Source organism: Calypte anna, chromosome W (assembly GCF_003957555.1).
Source record: "Calypte anna isolate BGI_N300 chromosome W, bCalAnn1_v1.p, whole genome shotgun sequence".
Classification (NCBI taxonomy): Eukaryota; Metazoa; Chordata; class Aves; order Apodiformes; family Trochilidae; genus Calypte; species Calypte anna.
In genome coordinates, this window is record NC_044276.1 from 3,397,044 (window position 1) to 3,409,601 (window position 12,558).

Sequence of the window (12,558 nt, forward strand, 5' to 3'; positions counted from 1 at the left end):
TGGGAGGGGAGGGGGATTAATAGAGAGCATCTGTCACTCGGTTTAATTACCAGGCCAGTGTTAAAACCTGACAGATTTATTGGTGCCCAACGTGGGGTCTGAGCTAATAAGCTAAAGCCCAGTTAAAATTTTGACTAATTTACCTGAATCGTTTGAATGCCAACACCGGTGGGAGGATACCAATATGGCTTTGCTGAGAGGGAATCAGGACACTTTCTTTGGTAATTTCACAGGGTTGGAGATTAAACCAGTTGTGCCATATCTTTGGTATTCAGGGTATGTAATATGTGCTTTGCTTTTGCAGCTGGGATTACTGTTACTATGTGGTTTATTTTTCGCAAGAGCCATCGTTGTAATATGGTCCTCAATATTGATGTATATTGTGGTGCATGGTGCAGTGGTGTTTCATACAGAGATAAAAACTTGGTTAGCAATTACACTTTCAGTTTTACTTTGGTAATTTATACCACTCCATCTTATTTCAGGCTGACTTCACCAGATTTTGGTAGCAATAGCATTTCCTTTGTTAATTTTCTGATGGATGCTGTTAATTTTTCTCATATACTGGTGAGGAGTAAGACAGAAACCACACTGGTAAGAAGGAGCACTCCTCTTGGGAGATGGAGAGCTGCCCCTGGTACGGAGAGCACCCCCACTTCTGCCTCCGCAGCCACTGCTCGCCCCCCCACACAAGGGCACAACTCTGATACGGCCAGTGAGCATTGCCAGCGTATCTGCTACAGCTGCAGCTGCTGCCTCCCCTCCACAGACACTGCTGCTGTTCAGAAAGCCAGCGCTACTGATGCTCCTGCTGCAGACACCACAGCATCTCCCCCTCAGCACACACAGATACTCGTCGACCCTGGGACAACGAGAAAAGGAAAACCACAGAAATCAGAAATTAGCCTGTTCCAGGCAGGTGAAAGACAAAGAGGGGATTGCTGAAGCAGAGTGGGCAGGGACAGAAAGGCATGGGGTTCACCTGGCCTTTACCAAGCCTTTTGACATGCTCTACCATTGTCCCCTTGTAGCCAGATTGGTGATGTCTGGATTGAAGAGGTGGGTGATGTGGTGGGTGGGAAGTTCACGAGATGATGAGGGTCACAGTGCCATCAACAATCCAAAGTCCTCCTGGCAAGCAGTGACGCTGCCTCAGTGTCCAGCACTTGTGCCAACACTGTTGCCTGTCTTTATAATCCCCCTGTGGGGTGGGACAAAAGGCACTTTCACCCCCTTGTGGATGAAGCTACGCTGGGGAAGGCCTTGCGCAACCTCATCTGGTTCATCCTGCCTTGAGTAAGGCTCTCAGACAGGGAGATGCTAAGGGGTCTCTTCCAGCCTGAGGTATTCTGTAATTCAGAATGATCTGGAGGGTCATGGGAATGATCTGTAAGATCATGCAGCAGGAGGAGCACGGTAAGCTCATCCTCAAGCAGCTCCAAGGGAAACTACTGCTGACTGAGGTTGATACTGTGGATGGGATTAAGAAGTGAGTTGCATGGGGACAGGGGCAGGGATTGCTTCAGTTGGGTGGGAGGCGTCCCTATCTATGCATGCAGGGGTTTGGAACTAGATGATCTTTAACCCTTCCAACCCATCCCATTCCATGATTCTGTGACACAGTCCCAGACAGTTCCAGGCCTGGGTGCCTCCACAGCCACCACCAGGGCTTTGTGATGCAAGGTCTGCTGTCTGGACACCAATGTCATGGGGGTCTCTGTGGTGACCCTGGGGGTATAGAAGGGGTGTGGAGACGTGAGGTTCCCTTTCCCAGGAGAGCACCTCCCTCAGGAGTCAGCAGCTGCCCTGGGTGACCATGGAATGTCTGTGGCAGAAAATGCCCCAGATGTCCATAGAGAAGGAGGTGGAAGCCTGCTGCCAGCCCTCCACAAGACACCAAGGTCAGTGAATGAAGGAAGGGCCAGAACAGAAGTTCCACTGCAGGCTGTGGGGAGGGGGCAGCTGTTCCGTGCAACCCACGGAGGAGCATGGAGGGGCAGATGTGGATCGTCAGCTGTGGAGCACCCTGCACCAGGGTGATTTCAGTTATTAACTGAAACATGTAAAATTTTAGAAAAAGTCACATTTGAGCTATGTGAAAATGGCTGGGGAAAGAGTCGGGAATGTGAGATGTCTTTTGTCTCTCTGTGTCTAGATTTCTAGTTGTCATGGTTTAACACTGGCCTGGCAATTAAATTGAGTGACAGATGCTCTCTATTAATCTGTCTCTCCTCCCTGATAAAGAAAGGAGAGAGAATAAGGAAGAGAGGCTTATGGGTTGGAAACTAAACTACACAACTTTAATGAAACAGTAATGATAAATAGGAAAAATTACAAAATATATGCAAATATACATATATACAGGAAAATGGATACCACGTTCCTCCCCCCTCTCACCCAATAACTCTCACGTCACCACCGAGGCTGCAGGGCAGCCCTGGGAAAGTCCAGGCTGGACTCCTGGAGTCGGCAGCAGTTGGGAAGTGGAGGCAGGAACACACAGATTCAGGCTGGCACGGATCAGGACCACAGGCAGACGAATGGACGGAATCCTTCCAGGATACCAGGTGAAGGAAGGGAAGCAGGAAAGGCAGGAAGGGCAGGCAGCCAGAAGATGGAAGCAGGAAGCATGGCTTGTCCCTTGTGATGCCTCAAATTTTACTGAGTATGACGCATGTGGGATGGAATACTCTGGTCAATTATGGCGTCTATCTTGTCCTCCTTCCCAAAGGAGGGCTGCAGGTGGGACCTCTTTCTTCCTTCTGGAGGGTAAAATGTTTTCCTCAGAGCTGAGCAGTGTCCTTGGCTCTGCATACCAGCCTCTAGCAGTAACTATAAACTTCGAGTGTTATTAGTCCGAGAAACACACACTGTCTGAGAAACTTGCTGTTAATTTCAGCAAGTGCAACTACTTACAAGAGACTTAGCTGAAACCAAAAGCACAAGACAGAAAATCACTTTTATCTTTGCCCAAACTGGGATACTAGTGAGTTCTATGGGGACAGGGGCAGGGTTATCTTCAGTTGGGTTTGAGGTGTCCCTACCCATGCATGCAGGGGGTTAGAACAATATGACCTTTAACCCTTCCAACCCATTCCATGATTCCATGATTCTTTGACATGACACCAGACAGTTCCAGGCCTGGGCTGGAACCCACCTCAGGGCTTTGTGATGGGGTAGAATCATAGAATCAAAGAATTGGCTGGGTTGGAAGGGACCTCAGAGATCATCGAGTCCAACCCTTGAACCACCGTTGTGGTTGCTAGACTATGGCACTGAGTGCCACATCCAGTCTCTTTTTAAATATCTCCAGGGACTGAGAATCCACCACTTCAGTGGGCAGCCCATTCCAATGCTTGATCACTCTCTCCGTAAAGAAATTCTTTCTTATATCTAACCTAAATTTCCCCTGGCACAACTTAAGACCATGCCCTCTTGTCTTGTTGAAAGTCGTTTGGCAAAAGAGACCAACCCCCACCTGGCTTCAACCTTCTTTCAGGTAGTTGTAGAGAGCGATGAGGTCTCCCCTGAGCCGCCTCTTCTTTAGGCTGAACAGCCCCAGCTCCCTCAGCCTCTCCTCATAGGGTCTGTGCTCGAGTCCCTTCACCAGCCTGGTTGCCCTCCTTTGGATCTGGTCCAGGATCTCGATATCCTTCCTGAACTGAGGGGCCCAGAACTGGACACAGTACTCGAGGTGTGGCCTCACCAGAGCTGAGTACAGGGGTACTGAAGTTCAACTGAAACTGAAACTGAATTGAGTTCACTTTTACTTCTCTTCCCTTTACAGATGAAACCCAGGCCCGATGAGGAGCCATAACAGCATCTTCATATTCTCGTCCTGTTTTAATCCCATCACCCACAATTGGTTCCATTTCTCCAGGAACCCATAACATTACTGATAGTGTATGGTTAAATGGGGATGGTGCAGCATGCACAAACCTTTGCCTCACAGGCTTAGGGCATGGCATGTGATAAGGATCTACATTCTCATCATTGGTATAGATCACATCTCATACAGCCAATTCTTTCAGATACCTGATAACTTATCCCAGTGTGTCTGCTTTGACCTGCAGGCAGTCTGTTTCCTCTTTATAGGGATATTTCCTATGTGCATGAAATGTGTATCCTTTATGTCTCCTATTCTAGATGTGCACCACTGTACCATGTACCACACTGTTGAAGACCATATCACAGCTACCGTTTGTAAGCATCTCTTACCAAGAATGAACCACAGAGAAACACTAATCCCAGATAAAAAGCCACAGACCACATACCCTGGGTACCAAAGGTACAGCATGATTGGTTTAATTTCCAACCCTGTAAAATTTCCAAAGAAAATAGTTTGCTTCCCAGTCAGCGGAGCCATCTGGGTATCCTCACACTGAAGTCAAAATTCATGTAAATGACTTGAAATTCCAACTGAGCTTGAGATAATTAGCTAAAGCCCCACGTTGGGCACCAATAAATCTGTCAGGGTTTAGCGCAGGGCCAGCAATCAACCAAATGACAGAAGCTCTCTATTAATGCTTATCTCCACCCTGAAAAAGAAGAGAGAGAGAATAAGGGAGAGAGACATGGGTTGGAAACTAAACTACACAGCTTTTATGAAAAAGTAATGATAAAAAGGAAAAAATTACTAAATATATGCAAATATACAGAAAAATGGTACCATGTTCGACCCCCTCACCCCCAATACCTGTCACATCACAATAAGGTTTAAGGGCAGCCCTGGGAAAGTCCAGGTTTGACTCCTGGGTTAAGCAGGCCAGGTTTAATCCCAGATCCCTTGTAGTGGTGATGGTGGGGTGATCATTGCCATCTTCAGTTTCTCCTCCCAGGCCTTTCAGTTTAAAGCCTTTCTAAAGCAGTTTAAAGAAGGAGCTGCAGGCATGGACAGTGCAGGGCAGCCTGCAGGAGAGGTGGCCAAGGGGTCTGGAAGGCTGAAAGGCCCAACAGGACCAAGGTCATTGTCACCTAAGACATGGCAGCTGCCTCAACCACCATGATGTAGCAGAGTAATTTGTTCTTGAGGCTCTGGACTTTCTTTGCCTCTCTGTCCTCAGGAAAAATCCTGACTCAAAAGTGAGGGATGTGATCTGCCTTCTCGTTGCCTGCGGTTCAGAGTTTTGCCTCACTGCTTCATTAATTGTCCTGGTTTGGGCCAGGATAAAGGTGATTTTCTGTCTTGTACTTTTGCTTTTAGCTAAGTCTCTTGTAAGTAGTTGCGTTTGCTGAAATTAACAGCAAGTTTCTCACAGTGTCTGCTTCTAGGATTGATAACACTTGATGTTTATAGTTACTGCTAGAGACTGGTATGCAGAGCCAAGGACACTGCTCAGCTCTGAGGAAAACATTTTACTGTCCAGGAGGATAAAGAGGTCCCACCTGAGCCCTCCTTTGGGGAGGAACAGACAAGATAGATGCCAGAATTGACCAGAGTATTCCATCCCATATACGTCATACTCAGTATAAATTTGAGGCATCATGAGGGCCGAGCCAGATCTTTGCCGGATTTCTAGATTTCCAGACTTCTGGATTTCCCAATTTCCCTTCTTCCCTTCCTTCACCCGGCATCCTGGAAGGATCCCGTCCGTTCGTCTGCCTGTGGTCCTGATCCATGCCAGCCCATATCTGTGTGTTCCTGCCTCCGGTTCCCAACTGCTGCCGACTCCAGGAGTCCAGCCTGGACTTTCCCAGGGCTGCCCTGCAGCCTCGGTGGTGACGTGAGAGTTATTGGGGGAAAGGAGGGAGGAATGTGGTTTCCATTTTCCTGTATATTTGTATATATTTAGTAATTTTTCCTATTTATCATTACTGTTCATTAAAGTTCTGTAGTTTGGTTTCCAACCCATAAGTCTCTCTCCCTTATTCTCTCTCCTTTCTTTATCAAGGAGAAGAGAGACATTAATAGAGAGCGTCTGTTATTCGGTTCTAATTGCCGGGCCAGTGTTAAACCGTGACGTTAATAAATAAATAATGAAAAATCCTTGTCTTCAGAGGCACCTTTATACAATCTTTGCCTCCCATCAATCATGGCCTCCAGTGACCTGCTCTAACAAGGCGATGGGGAGGCTCTGGAAGCAAGGGCCCTCAGTGGGGCCAATCAATGCTTTCAGGTTCCATTCTGACTTCTGGAGCACTTTGTTCATTCATCTCTCAGCACCTGAGGATCATGGACTCAGCATCAAACACACCATGGGGCTCATTGAAATACAGAGAGCACTAAAGGGCCATGGCTCTCCATGGGATATTCTTCACATCTTCAAGACTTATACAACTAATTGGAGAGGTTTTCCCACCGTAGTTAAGGAGGAACATTTCATACTGTGCTTAATGAAAACTGTTTTCTTCTGATAGAAGTTCCCTGAGGGCTGACACTGTGTGGGAAACTTTATTTTTCACCTCCCCAGCCCCCCCATTCCTTTCATGTCCCACCTGGGACTCCCATTCCTGGTCCTTGCATCAGACTTTTCCTCTCCTCTCTGCAGATGGAGGTTACAGCTCCAGTGCCCCACCTCCTACCTGCTCTCCTTAGAGAACTGACTGCACATGGGCACAGCAGGAGTTTTCCTTTGTGCCAGCCAAGAAATGTCATACAGAGAAAGTGAAGAAGAATCTGAGGAGAAATGGTTTAGAGAGACAGATGGGAAAAGAGAGCTGTGATCATCATGGCAGAGGTGGCTAAAGAGACAATCAGGCTGCTGAAAGACAGGCGAGCTTTGAACAACCTGCTGCTCAAAGCAGCACCCAGGGGAGAGGCATCTGAATGAACAAAGAGTAGAAGAAGGGGACAATAGAAGAAGTATGGCAATGGCCTTTGTTTGGACAGTCTGTGTCTGGAAAGATGACTTTAGAATTGGTTACTCTATCACCACCAGCAGGGAGAAATTTATGTTGAGCCTCTGCACTTGGTTTGTTTCTTGCCCCTTCTTGGGGTAGCTGGGAGGTGTCATGCATTTGTCTCACATTTTTTATTGCTCATTGTCGTGCCCCATGGCCCCCAGGAAATGTCCTGAACCATAAGTGAGGGATGGGCCCTGCCTTCCCATTGCCTGGGGTTCAGAGTTTTGCCTGACAGATCCATAATATAAAAAAATAAATAAAAAAATACATAAACAAATAAATAAATATCTGTGGCTTCAGAGCCAACTTTTACAGATTCTTTGCCTCCCTACAATCATGGCCTCTAGTGACCTTCTCTAAGAAGTCTATGGGGTGGCTTTTTCAGTAATGGGACCCAAAGGAGCCAATCAATACTTCAGGATAATTTGGGTTTTTATTTTGGCTTTAATTTCTTAGGAGCATTTTTTTTCTGTCTCCTGTCAATACCTGAGGATCCCATATGGACTCATTCCCACTGGAACCATGGGGCCCATTGCAGTACTGAGCAGCCATGTTTCACCCTGTGGTGACTTTAGTGTTCAAAACTTGCACAGCAAATTGAAGAGGTTCCATTGTGGAGGAAGATTAAAAAGAACATCTTATTAAAAATACTGAAATGTTCCATTTTACTGATTTTCAGTTTAGAAATGTATATTCAATTGGTATTACTGTAGAGTGTCTCTTCAAGAGGCCTGGACGGTGAGGAAAAGCCTTTGAGATGCAGCACTCTATGGAGAGCATTGTTCCTAACCACTCCAAAAAAACCACTGCTCTCATTGGCTCCCTGGGAAGGGTCTGAGATAATGTGCCTCCACCACCTTCTCACCACCACCTTGTCAGTGCCACCACTTCTATCCTCCATCCAACAGCTGCTGCTCATTCAGCTCACTCCTGCAAGGCACCAGCATCATCGGGGTCTCTGCGGAGAGCCCCGAGTGCTGGCAGCGATTGTCCTGTCACACAATGAGGGGATGGGGGCACTGGCAGCGAGCCCGTTCCTGCCCTGCCTGCAGGACACCTTCCCTTAGGGGCAAATGGAGCAATGCATGACAAGTGTCCCTTTCCAAAACCCGCAGCAGCCTCTCTTTCCTATGGCAGCTGCTTTCTGCACTGCCATCAATAACGCCCTGCAGGCTGCACTTTGCATTTCCCCCTAAGAAAGAGAATGGTCGTTCTTGGCATCACCCAGCATCGACAGAATGTCCTCGCTTTGGGAGAAAACTCAACACAAAAAGGGGGGACACCCACTCCCACTGGCTCACGGGTGCCGGCCATGCCCTCCATGCCTCCCACCGGCCCTGGCTCCGCTGTGCTGGGTTTGGCCGGGGGCTCTGCAAGTGACGAGGGGAAAGGGGGAGGATGAGGCCAGTGAATCCAAATGAAAATAGTCTCCAGCTAAGGCCAATAAAATTTCAGATTTTCCTACCAGGCACTATTATAGGGGTATCACGGAGGTGGGGGAGTGGCAGCACAGTGCCACATGGAGGTGCTGAAGGAGTGCCAGCTGTTAGCCAGAGGTTACAATTTAGTGGTGACAAGGTGGCAGTGGGAATATGTCCTTATCCCTCCTAGGACCTGTGAGCCTTTTCCTCCCATCAGATTTTTCCCCTGCAGGCTGCAGCTGGTTGTTACTGTGTCTTTTGAACAAGCTCCAAACCCATCTCCCTTAGAAAACTGCTGCAATCAGGCACAGCAGGAGTTTCCCCTTTTGCAAGTAGAGAAATGTCAAATAGAGAAAGATTCCTAAAGATTAATATACACTCTGCAAGCATCTGCTGGACACAAGCTGCCTCTAATGACCTTACATTTTTATAAAAGATGATTTTATGGGAAATATTTTTGGTAGCTGTGTTCTGGATGCTATAAGCATTATGAAAGAATTCTCAAAGGACTGCTGAAAGACAGTTATTCCAGTCAGGGTCATGCCATACCATAAAATGACACACTCAGGACATAAAGTGTAGTGAGTGTGCTGCGGGGTTTGACCGTTGCTTGGTCATGCCTGCTAGTAACTGTCTAGGGGTCACATTGACCTGAGAGAAGCTAACACAGAATGCTTGTTTAATAGAGGCTAAGAAATTGTTTAGGTAGTCATCACCTTAAAAGGGAAATACATGTGCTATAGTGATAACTATAGAAACCCTGAGATAAGAATCAGAACATGTTGTTGGCTTGGCTGAAGACTGATGAAATTGGTGTGCCCAGAGAAGAAGAGGTGAAAACTTTACATAGAGAAAGACATTTGCTTCATTTTTACTTCATCCCCACGACCCTCATGACCACCAGCAGGAGACACTATGCAAGTTCAGGAGCAAGGAGATTATGAGAATAACCTTTTGGGAGTAATTGTAATACAAAATGGAAGTAGGTGATGTGTATGTATAGGGGTATTGGGAAATCTAATGAATGTGTAAGACTTCGGTGTATATTAAAAAAAAGCCTAACTGCAAGATTGGTGCACATGGATTTCAAAGGAAATATCCCCTTGTGCACCCAGTACTGAAAAAACACACACCCCTCTGTAACTTTCCAAGTTGTAGAGTCATTTTCTGCAAGTCAGTAGGAGACATGAAGGTTGGAGGCTCTCTTGGACAGAACAACCTTGAATTGATGGAGTTCTAAATTTGTTCCAGGGGGGTATGAGGCAAAACTGCTACAGTGGACTTCTGAAGGGAAAACCTTATCCTCTTTAGCAGCCTGATGGCAAGAATCCCTTGGGAATCTTTTCTGAAGGATAAAGGAGTCCAGGAAAGATGGATGCTCTTTAAGAAGGAAGTCTTGAAGGTGCAGGAACAGGCCATCCCCAAGAGCTGTGAGTCACTGGCACAGAAGACCAGCCTGGCTGAACAAGGAACTGTTGGCTGACTCTCAAGGAAAAAAATAGAATGTACGAGGGCTAGAGGAAGGGGCAGGACACTCATGAAAACTACAAAAATGATGAAAAGCTATGAAGGGAGAGAATTAGGAAGTCCAAAGGCCAGCTAGAAATTATTCTGACCTACATGGCTTAGGATACCAAGAAAAGCTTTCATAAATATATGAACGATAAAGGAAGGAGCAGGGTGACCCCCATCACCGGACAGATGTAGGAAAACTCCTGAGTTTAAACGCAGGGATCTGGGAATTAAACAGTACTGGAGATTTACAGTGGCACTGCTCTGCAAGCAGAATGGAGAGAGGGATGCCTTATAACACACCCTGCACATGGCCTGTACAAGGGTGTTTGAAGATAGCCACACACAGAAATTGCAGGAGCACCTCCAGGGGTGTTCCTCAGAGTCTGGGATGGATGCTTCTGATCCCATCCCTCTAATCAGTCTTGCTCTAGGCTGGGGATATACAGATACCTCAGGGCGTTCCTCTTATCCTTGTTTGTTGGTCTCATTTTTCTTAAGCCTGCTTTCTTACTTTACTCAAGAAAGAATTGCACCTATAATTGGTAATATGTTGTAGTGAAATGAGGCAACCAGGTGCCACTAATTGCCAGGGAGTGAGCATGAGCTTGTGTCAAGCCCACCTGGGCCCAATTAGGGTGGAGCCCCACTGTGCATGAGCAGGACCAGGGGGCCAATAAAAGGTGAGGCCTTAGATACAGGCGGAGCACAGTTCTGGGCTAGTCAGCAGAGAGGTCAGTCGCTCTTGGAGCAACAGCACCTATCCGGGCTACTCAACTCTGAGAGCCATAAGCTTAGAGCATTGCTCGTGAGTCTCAGCTGGAACACCAGGTTGGACCTTGAAGCGCCGTTCCCTAAAAGAGGTTCATCTTGCTACATCTGGTGGAGAATGCGGGCATAGACCTCGATCTAGCCCGTTCTCAGACGAATCAGAAAAAAGGGATCCAGTCCAGCGCAAATTAGAATTACCAGAAAACCCAAGGAGTCGGGTAAGAAGATCCACTACCCTTCCTTCCCTACCACTGATTGACCGAGAAAAAGGAAAAGATGGGATTGTCAGAGAGAACCCCTGTAAATGAGAAGCTGGTGACACTGGCGAAGGAACAAGATCTCTCCTCTTTCCCGTCCTCTGTGGCTGCCTGGGATCTCTGGCAGGAGGCCAGTAACCTACTGGAAGACCTCCATACTCAAGAAATGAACAAAAACATAACCGGATTAGACGGTACCTGGGGAGCGGTAATCAATGCCCTAAAAGAAATAAAAGCCGAGGCGGAAGCTGCCATCACCGCCATTGCAGCAGTCCCGCCGAAAGCTAGCATTGACACTAGAGCACCACCACTAGAAGCAGGATCCGGTGTTGTCCCCACAGCACCTCTGCTACCCACCCCTCCTCCTGAGGATGGAAAAATCCGGAAGGCGTTCCTAGGACTAAGGGACAACAACCTTGCCATCAAAGGCATGACAGGAAAGTCACACAATTCCATAGCCGAGTTTCTGTCAGATACCGGGCCGGAGGAAGAAAAAAGAAGCACCTGTTCTGAGCACCGAAAGAAGTGAACAAAAGAATGTCAAGATGCCAACAGCCCATGCCCCCTAGATGGGCGGCCCCAGCTGCTGCTTGAAACCATCCCTACTGCCACCTCCCAGCTCAGAAAAAGAGCATGGGAAAGAAGCGGCCACCCCACCAGCTGCACCCATTGGCCTGGAGGACAAAATAAAAGCCTCCCTGGAACAAACAAATCAGGCCATGAAATTTTTAGAAAAAAGGATGACAGACATAGAACAACACTCATCTTTCCATAAATATCGAGACCCACCCACCCTCCCTAAAGATGATGAGGAGGACATTTCAACCCCGTTGTTATCAAGACAGAACAACCAAGGCATCAAAGGTGCTGATAAACCCTGAACCGGAAGATGGTCTGGTTTCATCCGTGATGCCATTCTCAAAGGGGATTGGGAGGCCAGCACCGTTGCTTGCCCCGTTCTGCACAATAACAATGGGCCACCTCAATTTGAACAGCACAGTTGGAAAACCTTACAGCAAGCCAAGAAGACCCTGAGAGAGGGAGGATTAAAATCAGAGAGTGGTCAGGCCGTCCTGGATTTGCTCTTCACTGCTGACACCAATTGCCCCCACGACTGCCGCAATCTGACCAGGTACCTGCTCACCCCCTCCCAGCAGATTGTCTGGGCCAAAGAATGGGAGCGCATGGCCCAAGTAGAGGCAAACCACCCTTGAGCACCCAGGGATCCACTATCGGGAATAACCGCCGAGATGCTCACGGGTTTGGGACGCTATGCAGATGTCCAAGTCCAGCTGCAGTTCCCGACTGTGCTCCACCACATTGCTGCGCACCTAGTGGCCGAGCCTTCTACGTGGTTCCAGAGCCTACTCCAGTCCCTTCATTTACTGCCATCAAGCAAGGGATGAATGAGCCTTTTCAACGTTTTGTTGACGGACTCTGGCAGTCTATCATGGCTCAATCCGAGCTGGGAGCAGAGCAGAATGAATCCATGTTCAAGCTGCTGGCGTTTGAAAACGCGAATCCGAGAATGAAGTCGCTGTTCTCCCCTTTACCAAAAACGGCTGACGTCTCGGAGATGCTAGAGGTGGCTTCCAGGGCCACCCAAACACAACAAAACCAAGGCATGGCCAGTGCCTTTGCCGCCGCCCTGGAACCCACCTATAAGCTGCTCGTGGCAGTGGCGCAAAAACTTGACAGAAGGGAAAATCGATACAGAAGGAGAAATCGATCAAGAAAATCCACCCCTGTCTGTT